Below are 27,989 nucleotides of genomic sequence, written 5' to 3'. Positions count from 1 at the left end.
GAGGAAACGAATTGATTCGACGTCAGTGGAAGCAGCGGCCACAGCAGAGCAGGAGGCGTCGTGTGGTGGTGCGCAAACGTGCAGTGCACGGACAATTGCCCGAACATTGGACAGACCCGTGAGCACGTTGTGTAAAATCCTACGAAACATCCTTCTTTGCTATCCATTCAAAATTATCCGTGTGCACGAGTTGCTTCCTTTTGACGTGCCAGCAAGAGAGACCTTAAAATTTCTTTCTCACATGCAAGTGGACAGCGATAGCCCGCGGAAGATTTTGTAGAGAGACGAAGCCCACTTCCATCCGACAGGATACGTCAATACACAGAATTGTCGAATATGGGCAACGGAAAATCCACACGCAAATCAACCAGTATCACTTCATCCTGAAAAGGTCACTGTGTGGTGCAGCTTTACGACATTTATCATAGGGCCATATTTTTCCTAAGAGACATGTGCTTCCGGTTCTGTTGCCTATACCGTCAGTGCTAAGAGCTATGAGTGTGTTTTGCGCAACCACGTCATTCCAGCTCTCCGACAGCGTGGATGTGTGAATGGGATCATTTTTATGCAAGGTGGCTCACCTCCGCACATTTCAAATCCAGTTAAGCTACTGTTGAAGCGCCATTTTGCAAATGCTAGAATTATCAGCCACCATTTCCCTACATCCTGGCCGTCCCTGTCACCTGATCTTAGTCCGTGTGACTTCTCGTTGTGGAGCTATCTTGAAAGACGTTGTGTTCGTTGTTCCGACAGCAAACTTAGCTTCACTGAAGGAAGCGTTGCGCAACACATTCTGAACGTGAATTCAGAAACACTTCGATCAGTTGTGGAATATGCTGTTTCTCAATTTCAACTTGTTTCAGAAAACGGTGGATAGCATATTAAACATGTTTTGCGCCAGTAACATGGAAATTAATGACCAGATTTGATTTTGTTCGATGCTTTTTATGCGGTTTTTGGCCTCAGGACAGTTAAAAACCGATGTAATTGATGCTTTATGCAGTTTTTGGCCTCAGGGCAATTAAAACCGATGTGATTGCTGCTTTTCATGCGCTTTTTGGCCTCAGGACAATTATAAACCAATTTTTCCCATCCGATATGATATGATCTTCCCGTGGTGTTTAGGTTTACATAACTAACAGTATCACACCTGTACACCCATGCATACTGAGTAGTACAGCTCATTTAACGTCAATCGTACATCTTGTTGAATGACTCTTTCGTCATTAGTAGTCGACCACTGTTAAATTGTGATGCTTACAGTGCCATCTACTGCTACATTTTGTAACTATTTTTCTTCTGCCATACATTTTCCCCCTTCTCCGATAATATTCCGTTGCAATTTGGCGTCATTCCGACCACTGGTGTTATTTTTACAGCGGTCTGAAAGTTTAAATTTAATTATAAACAACCTGTATTTAATTACAGTTTAGTTTACTTTTCTTTATTTTACTTTTTTATCTTAGGGCTACAAACATTCTCCGTCATGCTCCAGGGCCTACGAGTTTTGCTCTTCAACGGGTTCACGAAACGAAAGTATCGTCATTTTCGCTGTTCATAACTGAAGAGATGTTGATAATGATTTTGAATGAAACTTACAAAGAAATGGCAGGGATATTATAAGTCAAAAATCTGAGTTTCACTCCTATTGAAAGTCAGGAACTGTAGGCTTATTTGGGACTTCTAATAATAGCTGGCGTGTATAGATCTGTTGGAGAATATCCTGAAGAGATATGGGACAACATGAATGGTCGGCTAGTTTTTCGTACATCACTTTTTCGTTTCCATACAATCAACAGATTTCTCACATTTGACAACAAAGAAGATCGACCAGCTTGGCGACGATCAGGACACTCTTTGAAATGTTTCTGGATCAGTTGGCTAAAATGTTCGTTCCTTACGAAGATGTCACAGTGGATGAACAACTGGATCCATTCAGAGGGAGGTGGCCCTTCCGACAGTATACACCTTCAAATCCCAGGGAGAAATATGGGATAAAATTATGGTTGTTATATGATGTAAAAACAGCATCCGTTTGCGCGGCAGAAGTTTTTACAAGAAAGCCAGAAAATGGACTGCTAGAAACAAATCAAGTCAGAAATATTATTTTGAAGCTTGTTGAAAATATTGACAAAACTGGGCGAAACATTGACACCGATAATTTTTTTACGGACTACATCCTAGCCAAAGAACTTCTCAAGAAAAATCGTTAGTAGGAACTCTTAGAAAGAACAAAACTGAGATTCCAAAGGAAATGCACCTAAACAATGGCACAACAGTACTTTCAAACATCTTTGGGTACCAGAGGGGCGTAACGTTGGTCTAGCATGTGCAAAAAAAAAAAAAAAAAAAAGAAAAGCCAGTTGTATTACTCTTTACAATGCACCACGACAGTAGCCTGCCTTCATAAAAGCGTAAGAAGCCTGAAGTAATAGTATATCACAACAAAACGAAAGGAGGCTCTGACACAACAGATAAACTCGCCAGCACTTATTCCTGCATAAGGTGTACCAAACAATGTACTGTTTGTTTGTTCTATAACGTCCTAGGTATTGCTGTAATAAATGACTGTGTGTTGTACGTACATATCAATCCAGAGTACAATCAAAATAAATTGTAAAAAAGGCGTCTATTTCTAATAGAACTTGGATATGAACTAACAAAACTAAATTAAATTTTATAGTAATTTTTGTCTGCAATAAATATTGAAATATAAACTCTAATGTGTGTTTTTCTGCAAAAAAGTATATTGAAGTACCATGTAAGAACAGTTTATTTTTCAAAAAAAAATTTAAAATTAATTTTATATTTTGCAATAATTACCTTCAATAAGTGTTGATAACTTCCAACGTTCGTTTTTCTATTTTATTTAGTTATTTATTTATTGTTCCGTGGGACCAAATTAAGGAGAAGTCTCCATGATCATGGAACGAGTCAATACATGAAATTATAACACGATATTAGAAACAGATAAACTGAAATATAAAACAACATATTCAGATGACAAGTCGTAAGTTTAAATAAAGAAAATCAACAATGTAACACTGGAATTTGCTTAATTTTTTAGCTCTTCCAGGAGCTCCTCGACAGAATAGAAGGAGTGAGCCATGAGGAAACTCTTCAGTTTAGACTTAAAAGATTTTGGGCTACTGCTAAGATTTTTGAGTTCTTGTGGTAGCTTATTGAAAATGGATGCAGAAGAATACTGCACTCCTTTCTGCACAAGAGTCAAGGAAGTGCATTCCACATGCAGACTGGATTTCTGGCTAGTATTAACTGAGTGAAAGCTGCTAACTCTTGGGAATAGGCTAATATTGCTAACAACAAACGACATTAATGAAAATATATACTGTGAGGACAATGTCAGAATTCCCAGACCATTGAATAGGGGTCGACAAGAGGTTCTCGAACTTACACCACACATAGCTCGAACAGCCCGTTTTTGAGCCAAAATACCCTTTTTGAATCAGAAGAAGTACCCCAAAAAATAATACCATACGACATAAGCGTATGAAAATATGCGAAGTAGACTACTTTTCATGTTGAAGTGTCACTTATTTCAGATACTGTTCTAATGGTAAATAAAGCAGCATTTAGTTTCTGAACAAGATCCTGGATATGGGCTTTCCACAATAGCTTACTATCTATTCGAACGCCTAGGAACTTGAACTGTTCTGTCTCGCTTATAATATAGCAATTCTCTCCGATCAGAAGATCGATTCTTGTTGAATTGTGAGTTAGAAACTGTAAAAACTGAGTCTTACTGTGATTTAGCATCATATTATTTTCCACAAGCCACTAACTTATTTTATGAACTACATTATTTGATACTGTTTCAATATTACACACAAGATCCTTCACTACCAAACTGGTGTCATCAGCAAACAGAAATATTTTTGAATCACCTGTAATACTAGAAGGCATATCATTTACATAAATAAGAAACAGCAGTGGACCCAGCACCGACCCTTGGGGAACGCCCCACATAACAGTGCCCCATTGGGACTGAACATCACTACCACTCTCAATATTGCGGAGATTTAGCTTCTGCTTTCTGTTCTCAAAGTAAGAGGCGAACCAATTGTAAGCTACTCCCCTTACTCTATAACGGTCCAACTTCTACAGTAATATTTTGTGGTCAACACAGTGAAAAGCCTTCGTTAAATCAAAGAAAACACCTAGCGTTCGCAACCTTTTATTTAATCCGTCCAAAACCTCACAGAGAAAAGAGAATATAGCATTTTTAGTTGTTAAACCATTTCTAAAACCAAACTGAACATTTGACAGCAAATTATGTGAATTTAAGTGCTCCAGTAACCTTGTATATACAACCTTCTCGATAACTTTAGCAAACACCGATGGCGTAGAAACAGGTCTATAATTGTCAATATTATCCCTGTCTCCCTTTTTATAAAGTGGCTTCACTACCGAGTACTTTAATTGGTCAGGAAACCGACCACTCCTAAAGAAAAAGTTACAGATATGGCTAAGCACTGGGCTAACATACATAGAACAATACTTCCGCGGTTCTAGGCGCGCAGTCCGGAACCGTGCGACTGCTACGGTCGCAGGTTCGAATCCTGCCTCGGGCATGGATGTGTATGATGTCCTTAGGTTAGTTAGGTTTAAGTAGTTCTAAGTTCTAGGGGACTGATGACCACAGCTGTTAAGTCCCATAGTACTCAGAGCCATTTGAACCATTTGAACAATACTTCAGTATTCTGCTAGATACCCCGTCATATCCATGAGAGTTCTTGGTCTTTAGTGATTTAATTATTAAGTCAATTTCCCTCTTGTGCCGGCCGCGGTGGTCTCGCGGTTCTAGGCGCGCAGTCCGGAACCGTGCGACTGCTACGGTCACAGGTTCGAATCCTGCCTCGGGCATGGATGTGTGTGATGTCCTTAGGTTAGTTAGGTTTAAGTAGTTCTAGGGGACTAATGACCACAGCAGTTGAGTCCCATAGTGCTCAGAGCCAATTTCCCTCTTGTCAGTATCATGGAGGAGCATTTCAGGTACCAGTGTCGGAACACTTTTTTCTAAGAGCGCTATATGATTCCCTGTTGGGACTAGGTTTCCATTTAGTTCACCTGCTATGTTCAGAAAGTGATTATTAAATACTGTACATGTATGCAACTTATCAGTAACACGGACATTCCCACTGCGCACTGATTCTATAACCTCGACCTGTCTCTGCAGACCAGCCACTTCCTTTACGACTGACCATATGGTTTTAATTTTATCCTGAGTCTTAGCTATTCTATCTGCATACCACATACTTTTTTCCTTCCTAATAACAGTTTTAAGCACCATACAATACTGTTTGTAATGGGCTGCTGCATTTAGATTCTGACTGTTTCTAACGTTTTGATATAATTGCCACTTTGTTCTACAAGATATTCTTATCCCTCTAGTCAGCCACCCAGGCTGCCTGTTTGTGCTAGTACCCTGTTTTGAACGTTCTAACGGAAAGCAACTTCCAAAGAGCACGAGAAAAGTCTTGAGAAAAGCATTATATTTATCGTCTACTGTATCAGCGCTATAAACATCTTGCCACTCTTGTTCCTTGATAAGGTTTACAAAGGCCTCTACGTAAGAAACCATCTACAAAACATGTTTTGAAGTACCACCTAAGAATAAAACATTTTTTTAACAGTGGGTCTGACTGATCCATTCACAATTTGTGTGTTACTGTTTGAAACACAATGGAAGGTTAAACCATTATTTAACTTGAATTTCAGCTACAAATCCAATCGACAGCTACCCTTTTGATCTGCACTCAGTGAGCCGCACTAACAAACATGCGGACCGCTCTCTGCTTATGAATACGCAAAGAAGCTCTGAATTGATTGCAAGTGCTTCAAACTAAGGAACTGCTGCCAGTTCATTTCACATTCGTCACAAAATAACTGCGCTGAAACGACGTAAGATTGCTTTCTGTTATTTTATTAGAATCATTAGGAATAGAACTACATACATTCACTGAAAGGCATAAAGATTGAAAATGGAGTTCCGTAGTTAACGTTCGTGGAGTTGTAACACCCGTCCATCCACAACCATCATCTACCATCACGGTATGCGGGTCTGAGAATGGTCAAAAACTGAGCGAAACCGGTTACTACAAAGTAAATATTTTTGCGGTCGCAGCTGTTTGTGACCATTTTTAAAGCACATTTGGCCATGTCACTGTTGTCCTCGAGAAATGTTATCAAAAATTACTTATTAATAAAGTCTGAGGTTAACCTATGTTATTAAAGTTTCAGCATTGTTGGTTGTACACTTTATGATAGGATTTGATCACACTGATATATTAGGATATAGTTAAATTCACTTGCACTACGGAACTCAAGGCAATATACTTCGATTCCAGATTTCAAATATTTCCATCGCAACAATATTTTCGATTTACAATTAACTAGCTCAGAGCAAGCTGCGCCGCTCGTGTAGTGTGGTCTGCCTTTTTTGTTTCCTTTAATGGAATTTTTGTATTTATGTAATATTGGAACACTTCACGCTAATTAAGGCCAGAGGCTTGGTCTTTTTCGGATGTTCTTCTAACCAAAAAGCGATGCTGGTAGCTGCAAATAGAGGTTTCAATTAATCCTTTCGTTATTTCTGACCAACAAGTGAAACACGAATTTTCATACATTCATCTTTAAAAATGTTTTAATATAACAATGTTGTTGGAAAGTTCCTGTGGCGTACAAATACTTTGGGATTAGAGGTGACCACTCACCGAAAAGCAGACGCACTGAGTTGTCAATAGGCAAACACAAAAGAAAGAAAAATTCCCAGCTTGCTGACTTATACTCTGACGAAGCAGAGTACCAAAACACACACACAAATTAGTCTAGCTGCGGCCATGTAATGGCACAGGTGTGTGTGTGTGTGTGTGTGTGTGTGTGTGTGCGTCAGCGCACGCACGAGCTTGTGTATTCTAGATAGTGAAAGGATCACCCTGAAAGCTACTAAGTTATCCTTCTTTTGTGTGTGCCTATTGACGACTCAACGCTTTTGTTCTTCAGTGAGTGGTCTCCTTTAATCCTAAAGTATTTTAATGCATCAAAATATTTTCATAAAAATTTTCATCGTCTATCTCACTCCACTGGGATTAAATTTCCAAAACTGCCGAAACATTTTTTTTTAATTTTTCTAACCAACAAGTCAAATACCAATTTTCATACATATAGCTTTAAAAGTGCTTTAGTAGTTCTTTAGTAACGATTTATTAAAAAGAATTCACCCACTATTGCATCCCCATACGGATTAATTCTGAAACAAGTATTTCATTAATGGTGACTGAGACACCAAATAGTACCAGTTGCGTAGTTATACCTTAAAAACCGCCTTAGTAGCGACACGTTTTCAAAAACCCTTTCAATGGAGTGGAATTTAGAAAAATTATTTCTTAAACTGTCTGTAATATAAGGTCAATACCCACTCCAAATTTTAAGTTACTGTCTTTAGCGAATTAGGCTGGGCGATGATGAGTCAGAAAGCATACTTCCTTCTGTTTATAGAGATAGAGACAACACTTTACAGAACTCTAACAGATATTGAAAGAAAAATGACAGCTACTTAACAAGTCTTCAGAAATAAGAGTAATTTTGCTAACAAATAGCCACCTTAATACAGAAACAATACTGAAGTTCAACAAGATATTATTTTATATTTTGCATTTTAAGCTACGGCTGTGGTGGGTGGTGGTCTCTGGAAAAACAAGAAAAGAAAGTGCTGGAAGTATTAGAGAAGCGGATATGGAGAAGTGCTGCAAAATCATTCTCAGCTGAAAAAAAAAAAAATGTAACGAACAAATTCTAAAAGAATTTAAGGAGAACAGCACATTGAGATGATAGAGAGAATGACGAATAAATTAACTGGAATCCTAAATCGTCATAACAGATGCATAAAAACCTGGGTATTAAAGCAAGAGACATTTCCAGACGATCCAGATCAGAAAGCGTAATCAGTGTAATAAGCTGCAGCAGCTACAACCAAATGGAACAGACGGCGAGGGGCAGAAGGATGGCTACATCAACAAGCATTTGCCCGTACTTGGTAGTGGTGATTTCAGTTTTAACACTAAAATAAAGGAATATTAAACAAATGTTGGTGCTCTGTTTTGTTCTTTAAAGAAAAGTAGATAAATAGAAAACACGAGAAAGACTTTGTACATTATCACAAAAGTCTGTAGTATATTGTCGACCAACAGCTGTGTTCCGAAACTAGATCACTGAAATGGATTTCGCTTCATTCAAGCTGTGACAATAGTTCGCAGCCAGCTGGCGTTCACACTTGCGTGGGGGAGACTCACGAGGGAAGTGTGAACGAATGGGAAATTCCGCCCGCCTACGCTGCAGCCGTTGCGGAAGACTTGCACCTCGAGTCCCTACATTCGTGTGGTGCTGGAGCGCTGGCCGGCGTGCAGTACATGCTGGCTGACGTGTGAAGGGCGCGTCCATCGCTCGCCACTTGCGCTCACAAGGGGAAGGCCAACTGCTTCGGCTAATATTTGGCAGTTCACTTGTGTACAACTTACAGCGGAACCTCCCCATCGCAATGCCCTCAGATTTCGTCGTAAGTTGGCACAGTGGATAGGCCTTCAAAAACTGAACACAGATCAATCGAGAAAACAGGAAGAAGTTGTGTGGAACTATGAAAACAAATAAGCAAAATATACAAAGTGAGTAGTCCATGCGCAATATAGGCAACATCAACAGCAGCGTCGTGGTCCCGTGGTTATCGTGAGCAGCTGTAGAATGAAAGGTCCTTGGTTCAAGTCTGCCCTTGAGTAAAATGTTTAATTTTTTATTTTCAGACAATTATCAAAGTTCAGGCACTCATACATAATCAACTTCACTCTCCAAAATTCCACGACATGTTCAGATTTCCTTGGACATATGCAGGATTTGACAGTCTACACACGGAAGAATTTGAAAACGTTAAAAACATGTGTTTTGATAGAGCACACGGAAAACTATGCGACTGTGAAACTGTTGCATTCATTTGTTGCAGTTTATGTGACAAACTCTTATGTTTTCATCACTTTTTTGGGAGTGTTTATCACAGCCACAAGAAAACCTAAATCGGGCAAGGTACAAGAATCTTTTTACCCATTCGCCAAGTGTACAAGTTAGGTGGGTCGACAACATATTCCTGTCATGTTACGCACACGGCGTCACCAGTGTCGTATAGAATATATCAGACGTGCTTTTCTGTGGAGGAATCGGTTGACCTATGACCTTGCGATCAAATGTTTTCGGTTCCCATTAGAGAGGCACGTCCTTTCGTCTACTAATCGCACGGTTTTTCGGTGCTATCGCAAAACACACACTAAACATATTACAGTGAACAGAGACGTCAATGAACGAACGGACAGATCATAAGATTCCGTAGTACCATACAACTTCTCCCTATTTTCTCGATTGATCTGAGTTCAGTTTTTCAAGGCCTATCCACTGTGCAAACTTATAACTAAATCTGAGGGGGGTGCGATGGGGAAGTTTCCTTGTTAGAACGAGAGACTCTAAGACACGTTGGCTAGACAAATCGTCGATTCGGAACTGACGGGATCGATACATAATTGAAAACTAAGCGCTTTTCACCAGAATACGTGGGGTCCATAAATGCATATTTTTCTACTGCCACTTATGTACCCATAAGATAAAAACTGTACAGCGAAAGCGCCGCTGGTGTAGCATCTGCCTGCGGAGCGAAGAATTTGTATTCGATTCCCAGCAGTTTTTTTTTATTTGTACTCTTTTCCGTTCCGAAATTGGTAGGCATAGGTGGGCTACTGAGGTACGTAAATTAATAGGAAATAATAACAAGGTATGCAAATAAGCTTCTAAAAGGCACTTGGATTAGTGAGTAAATAGTAAGAAATTTTTATCCTGTTCGATTTACAGTGTCTGTTCCAGTCACTCTGTTAAATGTTCTCAGTTTCCTTCAAGCAACTAGGTAGATGGTGACTGTCACACGAACGTTCGAAGCAACTGTACTCGCGGCGCCAGGAACATGTGATGAATGCAATCTTCGCACAACTACATCGTTCCTTCCGAAGGTTCGGAGGAAAACAAATTTGGTTTGCATTTAAAAATACTTCTTTTTCGGAGATTAATTTTAATGCATACCACGCATACGATAACACTGTCTGAAAAAGCAATATTGAAAGACGATCACGAGTTACGCTGTTAATTGTTTTAGCATCCGCTCGGTTTTGCAATTCCCTCCCGCTTTCCAGAATCATACTATAAAGGTGAAGCCTCGAAATCCAGTGTTAGACTTGGCGATAAAAATAATTATGAAATGGCTGACATACTGGTGAGCAGTTTGACGATATTATCTCTACCTTGCAAGTCGGTTGCCGTGCGGAGTAGCCGTGCGGTCTGGGCACCTTGTCACAGTTCGTTTGGCTGCCCTCGTCGGAGGTTCGAGTCCTCTCTCAGGCATGGGTGTGTGTGTTGTCTTAGCGTAAGTTAGTTTAAGCTAGATTAGGTAGTGTGAAAGCTTAGCGACCGATGACCTCAGCAGTTTTGTCCCATAGAACTTACCACAAAGCAAAGCAAAGCAAGTCGGTTGACCCTTGTCATCTACAAACATGTCATCATACGTGACGATGCTGTCGACTCCAGGAAACCAGTAACTGACAAAACTTGTTATCAGCAACGTATGGTTTTTAAATGTTCTCAAGATATGTTTTGCAAATAGAGCTCCTCTGTTTTCCGGATTTGGAGCAAGTGAAGTAAATGTTTTTTTAATGAATCGGGTAACGATTGTCCTCTTCTATACCTGGGGACCAAATTAATCATTAGTTTCTCACAAGCCCGGGAAACATTTTAGGCAACGATTTTCCAGACATTGTGATGGAATATTGCGCTCTGTACGAATGCGTTATTTTGTGTACTCTACCAACTGCGACAAGGGGCTTTTTTTTGCCCCTCATTCGATAAAGCGTATCGACTGCTCGTCTTGCAGCAGCATTACTCCTAACTGTGTTCATACAACGAGGATTAAAATTTTAATTCTCTATTAATACAAGTCCTTTGAGAAATTTATTTGCTCTCCTTGTTTTTATCCCCTATTGACTTACTAATCGTATTGATCCTCCAGTTTATACCAGTATACATGCAGAAGAAATACAAATGAAAAGTAGAGCTGCAGAATGCAACAGGGAATCGAACGCAGGTCCTCTGCTTCCCAGCCCGACGTCTTGGTCGCTATATGAGCGGAATGGGCTAGCCGTGTCTGAGGCAGTACATACCTTTGTCAGTTATAGACAATTTTTACTCGCTTGGCGTCATCGATGCCGTTCTCCTTGTATTCGGAAACTGACCGTATTATCTACATCTTAGAAGACACAAATTTTTTTCTTAAAATTTTCATTACGGAACTTTATAACAACTTACCGTAGAAATTACACGTAATATGTCATAACGAACAAAGCTTAACAAAGTGGCATGAGAAAAATTTGGGAAAGAAACCGTAGGACTGAAAAGTTCTTATTAGTTAGCCAAATGGCTGAACCTTTCAGCCGCAAGTGTAGACTCCACGCGTGAACATTGCTACTTCCACAGGTAAAGATTTACACTGAAGCGCCTAAGAAATTGGTATAGGCATGCGTATTCAAATTCAAAGATATGTAAATAGGCAGAACACGAAGCTGCGGTTGGCAACATCTATATAAGACAACAAGTGTCTGGCGCAGTTGTTAGATCGGTTACTGCTGCTACAATGGCAGATTATCAATATTTAAGTGAGTTTGAACGTGGTGTTGTAGTGGAAGCACGAGCGATGGGATACAGCATCTCCGAGGTAGCAATGAAGGGGGGATTTTCATGTACGAACTTTTCACGAGTGTACCGTGAATATCAGGAATTCGGTAAAACATCAAATCTCCGACATCGTTGTGCCTCGAAAAAGATCCTGCAAGAACGGGACCAATGACGACTCAACTTGACAGAAGTGTAACCCTTCCGCAAATTGCTGCAGATTTCAGTGCTGCACCATCAACAATTGTCAGCATGCAAACCATTCAACGTATCATCATCAATATGGGCTTTCGAACCGAAGAACCACTCGTGTACCCTTGATGACTGCTCGACACAAAGCTTTACGCTTACCTGGGCCCGTCAACATCATTGTATCGAGTGAATGGACGTCTACAGGCATGGAGACAACCTTATGAATCCATGGACCCTGGACCCTGGACTATCGAAGCTGACGGAGCTCTGTAATTGTGTGGATCGTGTGCAGTTGTAGTGATATGGGACCCCTGATACTTCTCTGGCAGGTGACAGGTACGTAAGCATAATGTCTTATCACCTGCATCCATTCATGTCCATTGTGCATTCCGACGGACTTGACCAATTCCAGGAGGACAATGCGACACCCCACACTCCAGAATTGCTGCAGAGTGGATTCAGAATACCTCTTCTGAGTTTAGACACTTCCGCTGGCCACCAAACTCTCCAACATTATTGAGCATATCTGTGATGCCTTGCAACGTGCTTTTCAGAAGAGATCTCCACCCCCTCGTACTCTTACATATTTATAGACAGCCGTGAAGGATTCACGGTGTCAGGTTCCTCCAGCACTACTTCAGACATTAGTCGAATCCATGCCACGTCGTGTTGTGGCACTTCTGCGTGTCCGCGGGGGCCCTTCACAATATTTGCAGATGACGCTGTAATTTACCATCTCGACAAATCATCAGACGATCAATTATAATTACAAAATGTCTAGAGAGAATTTATGTATGGTGCGAAAAGGGGCAATTGGCACTAAACAAAGAAAAGTGCGAGGTCATCTACATGGGTACTAAAAGAAATCCGATAAATTTTGGGTATATGATAAATCGCACAAATTTAAGGGCTGTCAATTCGACTAAGTACCTAGGAACTACAATTAAGAGGAACTTAAATTGGAAAGACCGCATAGATAATATTGTGGGGAAGGCGAAACAAAGACTGCGCTCTTTATTGGCAGAACATTTAGAAGATGTGACAAACCCACTAAAGAGACAGCCTACATTACACTTGACGGTCCTCTGCTGGAATATTACCGTGCGGTGTGGGATCTTTACCAGGTAGGATTGACGGAGGACATCGAAAATGTGCAAAGAAGGGCAGCTCGTTTCGTGTTGTCGAGCAATAGGTGTGAGAGTGTCACTGATATGATACGCGAGATGTGGTGGCAGTCACTGAAACACAGGCGGGTTTCTTTGCGTCGAGATATTTTTATGAAATTTCAATCAACAACTTTCTCTTCGGAATGTGAAAATACACTCCTGGAAATTGAAATAAGAACACCGTGAATTCATTGTCCCAGAAAGGGGAAACTTTATTGACACATTCCTGGGGTCAGAGACGTCACATGATCACACTGACAGAACCACAGGCACATAGACACAGGCAACAGAGCATGCACAATGTCGGCACTAGTACAGTGTATATCCACCTTTCGCAGCAATGCAGGCTGCTATTCTCCCAAGGAGACGATCGTAGAGATGCTGGATGTAGTCCTGTGGAACGGCTTGCCATGCCATTTCCACCTGGCGCCTCAGTTGGACCAGCGTTCGTGCTGGACGTGCAGACCGCGTGAGACGACGCTTCATCCAGTCCCAAACATGCTCAATGGGGGACAGATCCGGAGATCTAGAGCACGTTGGGTGGCACGGGATACATGCGGACGTGCATTGTCCTGTTGGAACAGCAAGTTCCCATGCCGGTCTAGGAATGGTAGAACGATGGGTTCGATGACGGTTTGGATATACCGTGCACTATTCAGTGTCCCCTCGACGATCACCAGAGGTGTACGGCCAGTGTAGGAGATCGCTCCCCACACCATGATGCCGGGTGTTGGCCCTGTGTGCCTCGGTCGTATGCAGTCCTGATTGTGGCGCTCACCTGCACGGCGCCAAACACGCATACGACCATCATTGGCACCAAGGCAGAAGCGACTCTCATCGCTGAAGACGACACGTCTCCATTCGTCCCTCCATTCACGCCTGTCGCGACACCACTGGAGGCGGGCTGCACGATGTTGGGGCGTGAGCGAAAGACGGCCTAACGGTGTGCGGGACCGTAGCTCAGCTTCATGGAGACGGTTGCGAATGGTCCTCGACGATACCCCAGGAGCAACAGTGTCCCTAATTTGCTGGGAAGTGGCGGTGCGGTCCCCTACGGCACTGCGTAGGATCCTACGGTCTTGGCGTGCATCCGTGCGTCGCTGCGGTCCGCTCCCAGGTCGACGGGCACGTGCACCTTCCGCCGACCACTGGCGACAACATCGATGTACTGTGGAGACCTGACGCTCCACGTGTTGAGCAATTCGGCGGTACGTCCACCCGGCCTCCCGCATGCCCACTATACGCCCTCGCTCAAAGTCCGTCAGCTGCACATACGGTTCACGTCCACGCTGTCGCGGCATGCTACCAGTGTTAAAGACTGCGATGGAGCTCCGTATGCCACGGCAAACTGGCTGACACTGACGGCGGCGGTGCACAAATGCTGCGCAGCTAGCGCCATTCGACAGCCAACACCGCGGTTCCTGGTGTGTCCGCTGTGCCGTGCGTGTGATCATTGCTTGTACAGCCCTCTCGCAGTGTCCGGAGCAAGTACGGTGGGTCTGACACACCGGTGTCAATGTGTTCTTTTTTCCATTTCCAGGAGTGTATTTTTTTGACACCCACCTACATCGTAATAAAATAAGAGAAATCAGAACTCGAACGGAAAGATTCAGGTGGTCCTTTTCGCACGCGTCATTCGAGAGTAGAATGGTAGAGAAGAAGTATGAAAATGGTTCTATGAGCCCTCTGCCAGACACTTAAGTGTTGCTGACACTCAAGTGTTGCAGAGTAACCATGTAGATGTAGATGTAGATTAGACAGGTATACTGTTTTCTTTGGCTCTTCAGTGTATTTGTTACTTTAAGGTTATTCATAGGTTTCAGTTAAATTGCACATCCTTTAATGGATTACACCTATCTAAGGTAGTAACAAAAGTAGTCTCGCCAGGGCCTTGCAATGCTCTTTTGTCTACCTTGCTGGTAGTTAATATGTTGGGCATTTCTAAAAGCGTTACTTTGCACAGTGACAAAGGGTTTTCAGTTGTGTATCAAACGTGACACCATTGGCTCGATTCTCACAGTCAAAATTACACTGAATTGGAAACGCGACCGAATTTCGCAAGCAATAATGAATTTAAGAACGGGATTGAACAATTATTTCATCAGTGTACTGTAGTGGACTGACCTACTCCCTGGTACGAGTGCCCTAATTGAAAGACTGGAACAGCGTGACTTTTAGACATTCTGACGTTTCTTTTGGTCTTGTACATTGGACAGCCTATGTCCGATGTTCAGATACTCTGTTAGCAAATGATTAATTCAGTATGGAGTTTGGCTCCACTTGTTTTTTTCTCTCAGTTTACTCGCCAAAACACGTTTGAGCACACCAGTACAATCTCAAACGTTTCTAAATATTGCAAAATTGAGCCTAAACTTCTCCGTTATTACAATAATAATTTTTGTGTCTTAATCACTTATTTCTACGGTTTATAACAGATCCGTTCGTTTCTACTGGGCAATATGTCATCAGCAACAATGTGTTAGTGTAGGAAGATGGGCGAAGGGTAAAATCAGTTGTTACCTGTGTACTATGAGAATTTTTTAATAGCGCACTTTGGTGGGGCTGTTCCATGGATTTTCGTAAGAAACGCACCGTTTGGCCTGAGTCTTCGGACAACATTTCTTGAGCGGTCGTGTCTTCATCTGACCTCCTATCCTCAGCGTTAATCGCTACTGACTGTGAGTGCTGGCAAACACCCTCTGAAGCGCACCAGTCACAGATTCGTGACGTCACTCTCTTTTTTTTAAATTTCGACTGCACTTTGGCCACTGTCGCTTGTTGCCGGCACTTCCTCGCAAGGCTGGTCACGGGTGCAGTTACACTTCGTATCCAAGTAGCGAGTGTCACCAGACCTCACGCGTTCCTCTTTCCGTACTGGCGCGTGTGGTAACCTCTGTCCCTGCAACGTGCTGTGATGCCTACAAGGAGCAAGGTTTCACTCAGCGAGAATCTTCTGTCTTTCCCGCTGCAAAGCATGTCCCACTTTGCTGGTTTCTCTATTCCCTCCTTTCGACGATTTCCTACACGTTCCTCTATTCGTTTCAGCAGGTTCCTCTTCACCGTACTCTCGTACACCAGCCAACAACGAGTCACGCTCTTCTTTTCACCAATGCTCCTTCATGCGGTTGACGAACAACCTTGTCCAAACTTACGTATGTTTGTATATTTCTTGCAATAATAAAGCAAACACACTGTGAAACGAACGGAACAGAGCAGTGCAACACGCACCGTCTGTTGCGAAGATCTCAAAATGGATCCCTCATTTGTCATCGATAAGAGCGTCGTTTGCTGCACAGATATCGAAACTGTGCTGTATGCGGGACTTGACGGAGCCCCGCGGTCCTGCCGAATCCAGCGACAACTGCGACTGTGGCTAAAGGTGTGCGCTCTGTTTGAGAACTGAAACTGAAAGAATAGCAGTGACTCACGAGCGGCTATCTGGTTTGGTAATATCATCAGCAGAAAATGAAAGAACACTTAATACTACCTCTCTAAAATTAATGACAATGTCACAGACGGAAAAAAGAGGAGAAATTCGTTTAAATAAGTCGAAAGACCACGGTATTTAGCACATAATCTTCATTACCAATTAATTTTATAACGTGGAATTTCTTGGCTGAGTTCTTCTTTTAAATTAATCTAACATATTCTATGTTGTAATTAATTCATTATTAATGTTTTTATTTTGCTTCTAAAAAGATATATATCTTGCTGATTAGATACACATTTACATAAGAAATTAAATTGGTATTTCATTAAAATTTAACTTCGGCAGTGTGCCATATACAGGGTGTTCCATGATGATGTTACGAACTTTTCGGGATGACGGAAAGGGGCAAACATATCAATTGGAGGTATGGGACCCTGGTGCAGAAATGACCGATTCGAAAGTTATAAGCGAAAATAGTTCTATTACCTCTGACAGTGAGTTGTGTGTACTGGTACTATTGTTGCTAAGGTTATAGCGTAGGCAACTTTCAGAGGTGCTGGTGTGGACAAATACAAGTGAAAAAGTCAAGTAAACATGGGCACTACTAGCTCTCTGGTTTCCATATTTCTGAGGAAATAAGGAAAAAAGTCCAGTAAATTTGGACTCTACAATGCCCACCTTACGAGCTATTTTCTATCGTTTAGTAGAAAAAGTCTGTTTCCAGTAGCAAACATCAACAGGAGCCCGTTGTTTACAAGACATTTTTTCCTTGTTTTGCTCCGTACTACCAGCTGTTGTAGTAGAAAGGTGAATTTCACTTTATCGAAGTGCTGATGACTGTTACGGTATGCATTTTAGAGCATATGTTTTTGGTCCATACTACCAGCTCTGAAAATGGCCTACCCTACAGTCTTCGCAAAAACAGTACCGGTAAGTGTATTCCACTATCAGGGGTATCAGAAAAATTTTCGCTCATAACTGTCGACTCGGTCGTTTCTGAACCAGGGTCCCTTACTTCAAGTTGACCGAGCGAGGTGGCGGAGTGGCTAGCACACTGGACTCGCATTCGGGAGGACGACGGTTCAAACCCGCGCCCGGCCATCCTGATTTAGGTTTTCCGTAATTTCCCTAAATCACTCTAGGCAAATGCCGGGATGGTTCCTTTGAAAGGGCACGGCAGACTTCCTTCTCCGTCCTTCCCTAATCGATGAGATCGATGACCTCGCTGTCTAGTCTTCTCCCCAAACAAACCCAACCCCAACTTCCAGTTGATAGATTTACCCTTCTCCATCGCACTTTAAATTTTTTAACATCATCACGGAATCACCGCGCGTGGTGAGTGGGCGGATAGCTATTTCAAGTACTGATATTTTATGTGATCAAAAGTATCCGGAGACTCCCAAAAACATACGTTTTTCATATTAGGTGCATTGTGCTGCCACCTACTGCCAGGTACTCGATATCAGCGATCTCTGTAGTTATTAGGCATCGTGAGAGAGCAGAGAGCAGAATGGGGCGCTCAACGGAACCCACTGACTGCGAACGTGCTCAGCTGATTAAGTGTCACTTGCGTCATACGACTGTACGCGCGATTTCCACACTGCTGAACATCTCTAGGTCCACTGTTTCTGATGTGATAGTGAAGTGGAAACCTGAAAAACTTACAGCAACAGACCTCGTCTGTTGACTAAAAGAGGCCGCCGACAGTTGAAGAAGGTCGTATTGTGTAATAGACAGACATGTATCCAGAACATGACACAGGAATTCCAAACTACATCAGGATCCACTGCAAGTACTATGACAGTTAGGCGGGAGGTGAGGATAATTGGATTTCACGGTGGGGCGGCTGCTCATAAGCCACACAAACGACGCCTCGCTTGGTGTAAGGGGCGTAAACGTTGGACGACTGAACAGTGGAAAAACGTTGTGTGAAGTGACGAATCACGGATCCGCGATCCGATGGCAGGGTGTGGATATGGCGAATGCCCGGTGAACGTCATCTGCCAACGTGTGTAGTGCCAATAGCAAAATTCTTAGGTGGTGGTGTTATGGTGTGGTCGTGTTTTTCATGGAGGGGGCTTGCACTCCTTGTTGTTTTGCGTGGCACTATCACAGCAAAGGCCCACATTGACATTTTAACCACCTTCTTGACTCCCACTGTTGAAGAACAATTCGGGGATGGCGATTGCATCTTTCAACACGATCGAGCAGCTGTTCATAATGAACGGCCTGTGGCGGAGTGGAGTTACACAACAATAACATCCCTGTAATGGACTGAAATGCACAGAGTCCTGACCTGAATCCTATAGAACAGCTTTGACATGTTTTGGAACGCCGACTTCATGCCAGTCCTCACCGACCGACATCGATACCTCTCCTCAGCGCAGCACTCCGTGAAGAATGGCCTGCCATTCTCCAACAAACCTTCCAGCACCTGATTGAAAATATGCCTGCGAGTGGAAGCTGTCATCAAACCTAAGGGTAAATTCAATGCCGTGATCCGACGCTGATGCCCAACTCCTCAAGAACTTCCCTAACAGTTAAACGACGATTTCCGCGAATCACAGCACGAACGCTCCCCACATGGCCATCACTGTAACTGTGAAAGGGCGCCCAGACTTGGAATCGTAACAGGCCGATATTCTGCACTGTTGAAAACGTTTAAACCAGTTGTAGCACTGCGTACGACTCAAACAGTCCTCCCCGTATGATTGGCTAAGCATTTGGATTGTCTCTGTGAAAGTTTTGCTGGGTTTGTAGCAGAATTTCACACATACACACGTAGTTCTTCAAGCACTCCCATTGCACTAATGCTGTACACGTGCTTACTTCAGCGGCTGTGGTTCGCCTGCTAATTCTCCGAGCGACATGAGACAAATGGCACTTTGTTGTCTAAACCTGTTTCTTGGTGAGCTCAGCAGCCGCAGTGCGCTCTCTCTGCTGCTTGGACGCTATTTCAAAAGTTCTGTTTCTGTTTGAACACACCTCATGTCTTATACATGAGCAGAGACAGAACTTTGGGTGATTTTTAACTTACACATTGGACTACATTAATTTTATTTTGAAGACAGTCACCTAACTTTAAGAGCGTAAATAATTCAGACGCATAAAAGTTTCAAAGGAAATCTTGTCTTTTAAAAGACTGAAGTCAAGGAAAAACAAGCTAGACAAACACATGAGTAATGGCTAACTCTCGGCTGGCTTCTGTGGATTATGTACTCCCTTGATGGCACTATGGGCCTTGAAAAAAAAAAAAAAAAACATGTCGAACTATTGATTTCTACACACATGAACGGCCAGCATCTACCGTCGTCTAACGCTGTGAGCTGTTGGAGATTCAGAGCTGTACTGTCGAGGTAAATGGCGGCCCCCAGTTGCAGCTGAATCGCACCTCTTGGGACGGAAATCGCACAACTCCTCCTGTTGCTGCTCTGTCGCCGACTCTACGCGATTGGCGATCCTACTGCTAACTATTTGAGCCCTCAAGATACAATAGTCGCTAAGGTAAACTTATAGTTTCTAGCTCCAACTCAAAATCCACCTCAAGCTTCTGTCTTCATTAGTGTACAAGAAGTGGTATTGAGGGTATTGTGCAGTGGGAGGAATCCTCACGCAACACCCCGTCCTTTGGACGGCAAGCAGCCGTTAGCGAGCGCCGTGCGTCCGTTTAAAAGTGACGTCAGTCTTGGCAGTGCAGCTTTGTGTATGTGCCGGTCGGTCAGGTGGAATGTCGAGACTAGACGTGATGGTGGAAACGACCTTCCGTGTTTGGACATGCCCTTGGCCACACTGTGAATGGAGTTGTACGATTTGTTGCTGTCCAACGTGTTTACAGGCAGAGGTGGGCCACCAAATGCAACACGGCGTGACAAGAGCGATCGCGGAAAGACTGTAACCTACATCAATCGAAGACAAATGTCATGCGCTGACAGTGACAACGAACAATTTTTAAACTACAGGAACTTGACACCGTGCGCTTCAATTGGCTGCGGGATTGCCCCGTTGCCGGATGCTCTGAACAACGCATGACCGCGAATGTTTTGCCTGCCAGAGATCGCGATGTATGTAAGGCAGATCCATTGCTGTTTCATGATAAGACGTACCGGAAACAAACCACTCAACAGCTGTAGTTCGCTCACAGAAAGTCTTTTACAAATTGTCTCGGCCCTGAAAAGAGCCTTTTTTGTAGATAGGACATTAATAACTTAAAGCAGGTACTCGAACAGGCGACCATCTGATGCGACACGAGCTTGGTAACGTCGAACGGTGTTTTGCCAAACTCTTTCAGAGATTTCTGGCATCGCCCTGATGTGATTGGTGGCTTGTTGAATGCGGTCAATTACTTCCTCTTCGTTTTTGGGTGGTTCGCACCCGGATGGGCAAATTAGAACCTTCAAGAATCCCCGCAGGAAAAAGTCCCGTGGCGTGAGGTCTGGTGATTGTGGGGGCCATGTCCTATGAGCACGTCTGCCAATCACCCAGCCATCGAAGAGTTAAAAAAAAAGAAAAGAAAAATGGTTCTGAGCACTATGGGACTTAAAATCTGACGTAGTCCCCTAGAACTTAGAACTACTTAAACCAAGCTAACCTAAGGACATCACACACATCCATGCCCGAGGCAGGATTCGAACCTGTGACTGTAGCGGTCGCGCGGTTCCTGACTGTAGCGCCTAGAATCGCTCGGCCACCACGACCGGCGCGGTTCCATTCTGAAGCGCCTAGAACCGCACGGTCACTGCGGCCGGCCAGTTCTGTATGAGAAGTAATGTACGTGACAATAAGTCAAAGTTTAAAAAAAACAGTTAGTAATGTAGAACAGATAATTTAAATACTACAATCATTATTTTCGAAAATTTTACCTTTTGCGAAACAGTTTAACAGCAGTTCAAATTACGGTGAGAAAAGTAGTTGTTACGTAACTGTTAGTACAATGATCCAGTAATTAATTTCATGAGGTAGTTGCAATTTGCTTTCGTCCGTGACTCAAATTTCTCCGGGTGATAATTACGTTTTGACAATGAGCGGGAGTCAGTGCCTTTGCGATTGTCCAGGCCTGCCAACTTGCCACAATAGTAACATAAGTTAATCACACTATGTGTGCTGGTGACCGTTCGTTTACAGTAATTTGAAAGCAGAGTCAAAATTAATTCATTATTTCGAACCAAAATTTCACTATCTAGTTTCCGTATAGTTTTATACATTTTTTATTCCTGCCGGTCGTTACTGCGCAACGTAAATCGCACAATATCGGTCAAGTTATGACAGCACCTGACTTCTTCCGGGTAACTCTTTCACTTCGGATTCGATGCCTTATTAATTAAGATCAAAGTATTAGCAACACGGTAATGCTTTAATTAGCCTACCACCGGGAGAGGAAGGGGAGGGGGTTTATAACAGCAGTACTAGGGGCGTTTGAAAAGCAAAAATAAAAACTACTTACGTGTTTGGGGTAAACCTTTTTTAATTTTCGACACAGTCTCCTTTCAGACTTACACACTTCGTTCAACGCTGTTCTAATTTGTTGATCCCTTCCGAATAATAGGAATTGTCCAAGGATGCAAAATAGCTATTAGTTGCTGCAATCACTTCCTCGTTTGAATAAATCCTTCGTTCCGCGAGCTATTTCTTCAAATGGGGAACAAATAGTAGTCTATTCATTTCAGATGCCCACAGCACTAGCAATGTCATGCACCTTAACTCTTCTGCATCCATCACCATGTCATGGATTTTATCAGTGATTTCTGGAGTCATAACCTCCACAGGGCGTTCAGAACGTTCAGCATCGCTTATGCCCATATGGCCGCTCCGAAAATTTTGGAACCACTTATGAACTGTTCTAATCGAAGATGCAGCGTCGCCGTTATATTTATCTTCTCTTTAATCTCCTGAGGCGTTTTTCCTTTCATAATGCAATGTTTAATCTCCACACGAAATTCTTTTTCGTCAGTTTTTTGACAATCACTCTACTTACTTGATTCACACGAATGTCAAACACAAAGATATTGACCAATATGGCTGAAACTTGGAGTGCGTTCTTTCCAAAACTGATACTAACTAAACATGACCTCGATACTCGCCGGTGGTGCCATATGTCGGACTTTGCACAGACTTTTGAAACGACCCTCGTACATAGAGCTGTAGGTCCTGAGTGGGTCAATCAACAGCGCAGCTGGGCAGAAGCTGACTGCTGGCTCCCTTGGAACGGAGCGAGGCGCCCACCACTCCGGCGGTGCAAATCAGCAGCAGTGTGTGTGGACCCTGCAGCTGAGCATGGACGTGCTTCTTGGCTGCTTTAGGGATGTTTCTCGCATCACGATCTGGGTGCACTCATTAGGTGACCGAGAACACGGACAACGATATTTGTTTCAACGCTGTCCGTGACCACATTTTGTGCTTTCTGCTACATCTTTATAGTCAAAACTTTGTGAAAGATTGTGTCTTCCAAGATGACAACAGTTTTGTTCTCACGTTTGACGAACCCTCAAATAGCCTATCGTTCACAAACTGTGTGGCTCTGTTTGGAAGAGCAGCTGAAACGCAGGGATCTTTGTCATCAGTGAATGGCTTCAGCTGACGTGTCACGCCTGAGGAAACCTGTGGACTTTCTCCCCAGAATGACGCCATTATGAAAACTGGAGGCCTGTCATGTGATTTTCGGATGAGGTCTCCAGCGGGTGACCACATTTTGCCCAGTGTGTTTATTTACGAAAATAGCTGTGCCACCTCAGGCATTACCTGCTAATTGGCTTCAGGTGTTACAGCACTGCGATCAAATCTGCTGGTGGTAGAAAGCGGTCTCAGTACCTTTTATACTTCACCACACGCTGAGAACAGCAGCTTCCATCAAAATGCGTCCAATAAGGGCCAGAGCACAACCATGAGAGCACTTAAAAATTACACGAATGTCACCTCCTGTCTTAGAACAATCAGTGAAAAAAATTGAATGTCACGAATTATCTATCATACATATACGTCAGAGTCGAAGACAATGAGACAAGAAGCTCCTATAGTTTTTTTGTAACTACTGCGGCGACAGACATGTATTATCCGAATGTGAAACCACTGTCTATATGGAGTGTAAAACTACATTCGCAGTGAATATAAGGTTGTATTTCGGAGTTTATTGTGTCGCTATAAACTCTATCTGCTTCGGCTGGAATCGACATACGTGACGGTCTGTCACTCTTTATTAAGGACGGAACATTAGCACAGTATGATTAACAATGCTATGATATCCGAAAGTGAATAGCGCAACTGCGTTTTCAGCTAAATATAATGTGAACATGTTGCAGGACTGAAAGTGTCTGCCAGAAAGCAGAATAGATAAAAATGACAGGTATACACAAGGCATAAAAGAAAGAAAGTAAAAATCGTGTATAGTTTTTCACGTATTAAAATGAGTCCGAAATTTCTATACATACTCGTGAAACGAACTACAACAGCCATAACATATCACATACCTGCCGAGCAAGCGGATATTCTCACTCTTAGTTCATTTTCATCTAAAACCCATCAGATCGAAATTCTTTTCTCGTCTTAAATGATTTTAGATCATAAAGTTACGATTCTACTGCTCCGAAGCGTATATCTGACAGTACAGCCACACTTTACTATTATATGCTGACATTAACAGGAGGTAGGATATTACTTTAATTACATTCCCCTATTCGTATTGGAAAGATCACTTCCACGTTTAGTGACCGGGAAATATGAAAGTAACAACATTAAAAACAGCACGTTCCAGTTCATATCATGCAGTTCTTCTGTTGCTACATGCTACCAGAAAAAAAGCCAACAACCCTTACTATGTTGTACAGTGCGGCACACTGCTCATGTCTGAAATGTGTAGTTTCGGCGCTGGCGGCTATTCGGTAGTAGTGTTTCAGCCCAAACAGTTATGCAACCCTTTCGCCGTCAGTGTAAGGCGGACGTACGCACTGCGCCTAATAAGTAGCATTTCTAAGCGTGCGCTCCTTCCTCCGCTAGTGTTCTGTTCCCACCACGGTTTGGTGTGTGTGTTGTGTACCGGTGCATTGTCATAATGCTGTCGACAACGTCGTTGTACTGGCATAAAACTGACGATATGCTGCTTGTGTAATGTAAAGCTGATGGGAAGAGCAGAGCTGTCGCGCGAGTGTTTGCAGAACAGTTTGCCAACATAAATACTTCATCTTACAGTTTTTATTCTTCTCAAGACTGCTGGGAACGTCGAATGATACGATGTTGTATTTGCCACCGGGATTTTTCTATACTCATATTTTGTACGTACAGCGAAGCCTGCTTTCTGCGCCTGCTACATTTTGCTGTATGACGTGCTGTAACGGGTCCTTTTATACCACGATTTTCGGTAAAAAAACATTCCGTGTGGAGTCCTGCCTCCACGACAACCTCTTATGATATTTAACAGTTTCTGACTGCCTATCGTTAATAATGTAAACGTTTGCAAGTTCGCTCCATTTGAGAAAGAATGTAGCAATAAAGGAAAGTTCTTTTCTTTAGTCCCTACCTAGAGCCGTAACAATATTAGTAGCTCATTCTGTTCGTTGCTCAGACATTCTAAGATGATATTTAATCAGGCTCTCAGTCAAAATATGTGAATAGCTAGTTGTAGTTGAAATTAGAACGTTGCCAGATTACTATATCCTTTGATTCTTTTCTGGTAATCTGAATATAATTTTTCATCTACTTTCAGTTTATAGTTCATTCTCTTCTCTGAATCTTTGAAACACCAAAAATACTGTTTTGTAAGTGCATCCAGATGAAATATTTTAAAATATAAAATATCCACTCTAACTTTTAGCGCTTCTCTCAATTTAAATTATTTTCCTAATATCCGTAATAAGTTGACTACAGTTTCCACAATACGCACACCTGAAAAGAGCTTCCTCGTGGACACGTCCTATAGTAAGTTTAATTCAAACGTTATTAATTATTCTCACATACACTTCAACTCGTTTTCCTTTCATCAGAGATGCACAAATGTGTACCACTTGTTAAAAACGTTAACTGATTTAATAAGAACTGAACTTGGTTCCAGCATGACCAGGAAGAGACTGCCAATGATTTATTATTCATTGAATTATTTTATCATTTCAGCGCATAGATTGTCTAGAAAAATAAGTAACGAGTACGCACTTGACGCGATGGTTACATCTCTACTTGAACAGTCAGCCATCCACAGAAACTATATTATGCTACTATTACAGGGTTATTTGGTGCTTATTACCTCCGGGTAAGGCTCATTTCACAAGAACTTTCTGCAAATGTGACGTTATTTTGACGTCACGTGTAATATCGACAACCACAGAAACAGCTGTCGACTTTGTGACAAGAAGAATATGAATATTAATGCTGCTCGTTTCATCTGCAGAAATTTAAACTGCCCTCTTAGGTTCCGGCGTAACCACAGTCGGAGATCGCCACATTTTCTTAAATAAAGAGCCAAATATCTGTGGCAAGGATAATATAAATTTTACTGGTGCTTGTTTCAGTCGCAGCAATTAAAGCTGTCCTCTTAGTTTCTTGGCTAACCACAGGCTTGGAAATAGCTAAATCTTTAGTTCACTCTTCGTTCTATTATTAGACAGAAATGTAAATAACATTGAATATTGCAGGACTTACCTGTGTTACATTCATAAGAAAGTCCCATAATACGTTAAAAACGCTAAGATTAAAAAAAAGTTTGCATGTAGTGGGATGCGAACCTACATCCTTCGACTTCATAAACCACGACATTATCCATTATGCTAACAATTTGCTAAATGAGATTAGTAGCCTGGTTTGATTATCATAGTATCTCTTGTAGGCTTATATCGCTGATGTGTTATTAAGTGTCATTTAATGATAATGTCTGTAGTAAAGTTTCGTTGCGCTGTTACCTTATAGCGTCATACTGCAAGCTATAATGCAAGCATGCTTCACTCTTAATTTGTAAATTATTGACGGTAACAACTCAATTCTGAGAGAGCACTATGAAAGCGTTAAACGTAGATAAATTGTTATGTGACGTTTAATTACAACAATAATTGTTATAAATAGTGTGTTGTCACCGCCAGACACCACACTTGCTAGGTGGTAGACTTTAAATCGGCCGTGGTCCGTTAGTGGCGTCACGCGGGTCCGACGTATGCTATTAGTGATTGCAGACCGAGCGCTGTCACACCGCAGGTCTAGTCTAGAGAGACCCCACTAGCACTCGCCCCAGTTGTACAGCCGACTTTGATAGCGATGGTTCAGTCTGCATACGCTCTCATTTGCAGAGACGACAGTTTAGCATAGCCTTCAGCTACGTCATTTGCTACGACCTAGCAAGGTGAAATATTCAGTTACTATAAGAAATATCTTTAAGAATGTATTCTGAACAGATAATATTGTGAATCATGTACCATCAAGAGCGACGTTCATCATTAATGGATTAAAGTATCAAACTAATTTCATCCGCTTTCTGAATTCTCACTCCTAGTCGTGTTTCAGACCTCACGTCAGTATAGTTCTTCCCTCCTCACGCCAGCCTGCGTGAGCTAAAACGCGTGCATGTCGGCGTCCACTCGTAACACGGTGTTGGCTCTTCTGCTAACACAAAAAATAGCACTTTTGTTTAGGCAGAATAGCCAACACCGTGTTACAACTGGAGGAGGCCGAAATGCTCGCGTTTTAGCTCACGCAGGCTGGCGTGAGGAGGGAAGAACTATACTGACGTGAGGTCTGGAACATGACAAGGAATTAAAATTCAGAAAGCCGACGTAATTAGTTTGATACTTAACTTTAATCCATTAATGATGAACGTCGCTCTTGACAGTACATGATTTACAATATTATCTGTTCAGGATACATAGTAACGGAATATGGCGCCTTGCTAGGTCGTAGCAAATGACGTAGCTGAAGACTATGCTAAACTGTCATCTCTGTAAATGAGAGCGTATGTAGACAGTGAACCATCGCTAGCGAAGTCGGCTGTACAACTGGGGCGAGTCTAGGGAGTCTCTCTAGACTAGACCTGCAGTGTAGCGGCGCTCGGTCTGCAATCACTGATAGTGGCGACACGCAGGTCCGACGTATACTAACGGACCGCTGCCGATTTAAAGGCTACCACCTAGCAAGTGTGGTGTCTGGCGGTGACACCACAAGAACCAAGAGTGGCATGTTTTTATAAATCTCCGATACGCGTGCGTGAAGTGTTGTGAAAGGCCCGTATCGAACAGCAACGAAAGTCGATAGCAGTTCCTGCGATATTGCACTTGACGTCAAATTGGCGTGACATGTGCAGAAAGTCTTATTAATAAGTGTTACCCATTGCCTTCACTCGATGCCTCGTATGTGTTGCAAAAGAGAAAACGTAATACTGTTGTAAGCCCGTTTTTGTTGATGATTTTACACCGTAGTACACGATAGAACAAGTACGCCGTGTATTAATTACGATATAATAAAAACAT

The sequence above is a fragment of the Schistocerca gregaria genome, chromosome 6 (genome assembly GCF_023897955.1).
Source record: "Schistocerca gregaria isolate iqSchGreg1 chromosome 6, iqSchGreg1.2, whole genome shotgun sequence".
Taxonomy (NCBI): Eukaryota; Metazoa; Arthropoda; class Insecta; order Orthoptera; family Acrididae; genus Schistocerca; species Schistocerca gregaria.
The sequence above is the reverse complement of the archived record's forward strand: the minus strand, read 5'-3'. Positions refer to the sequence as shown.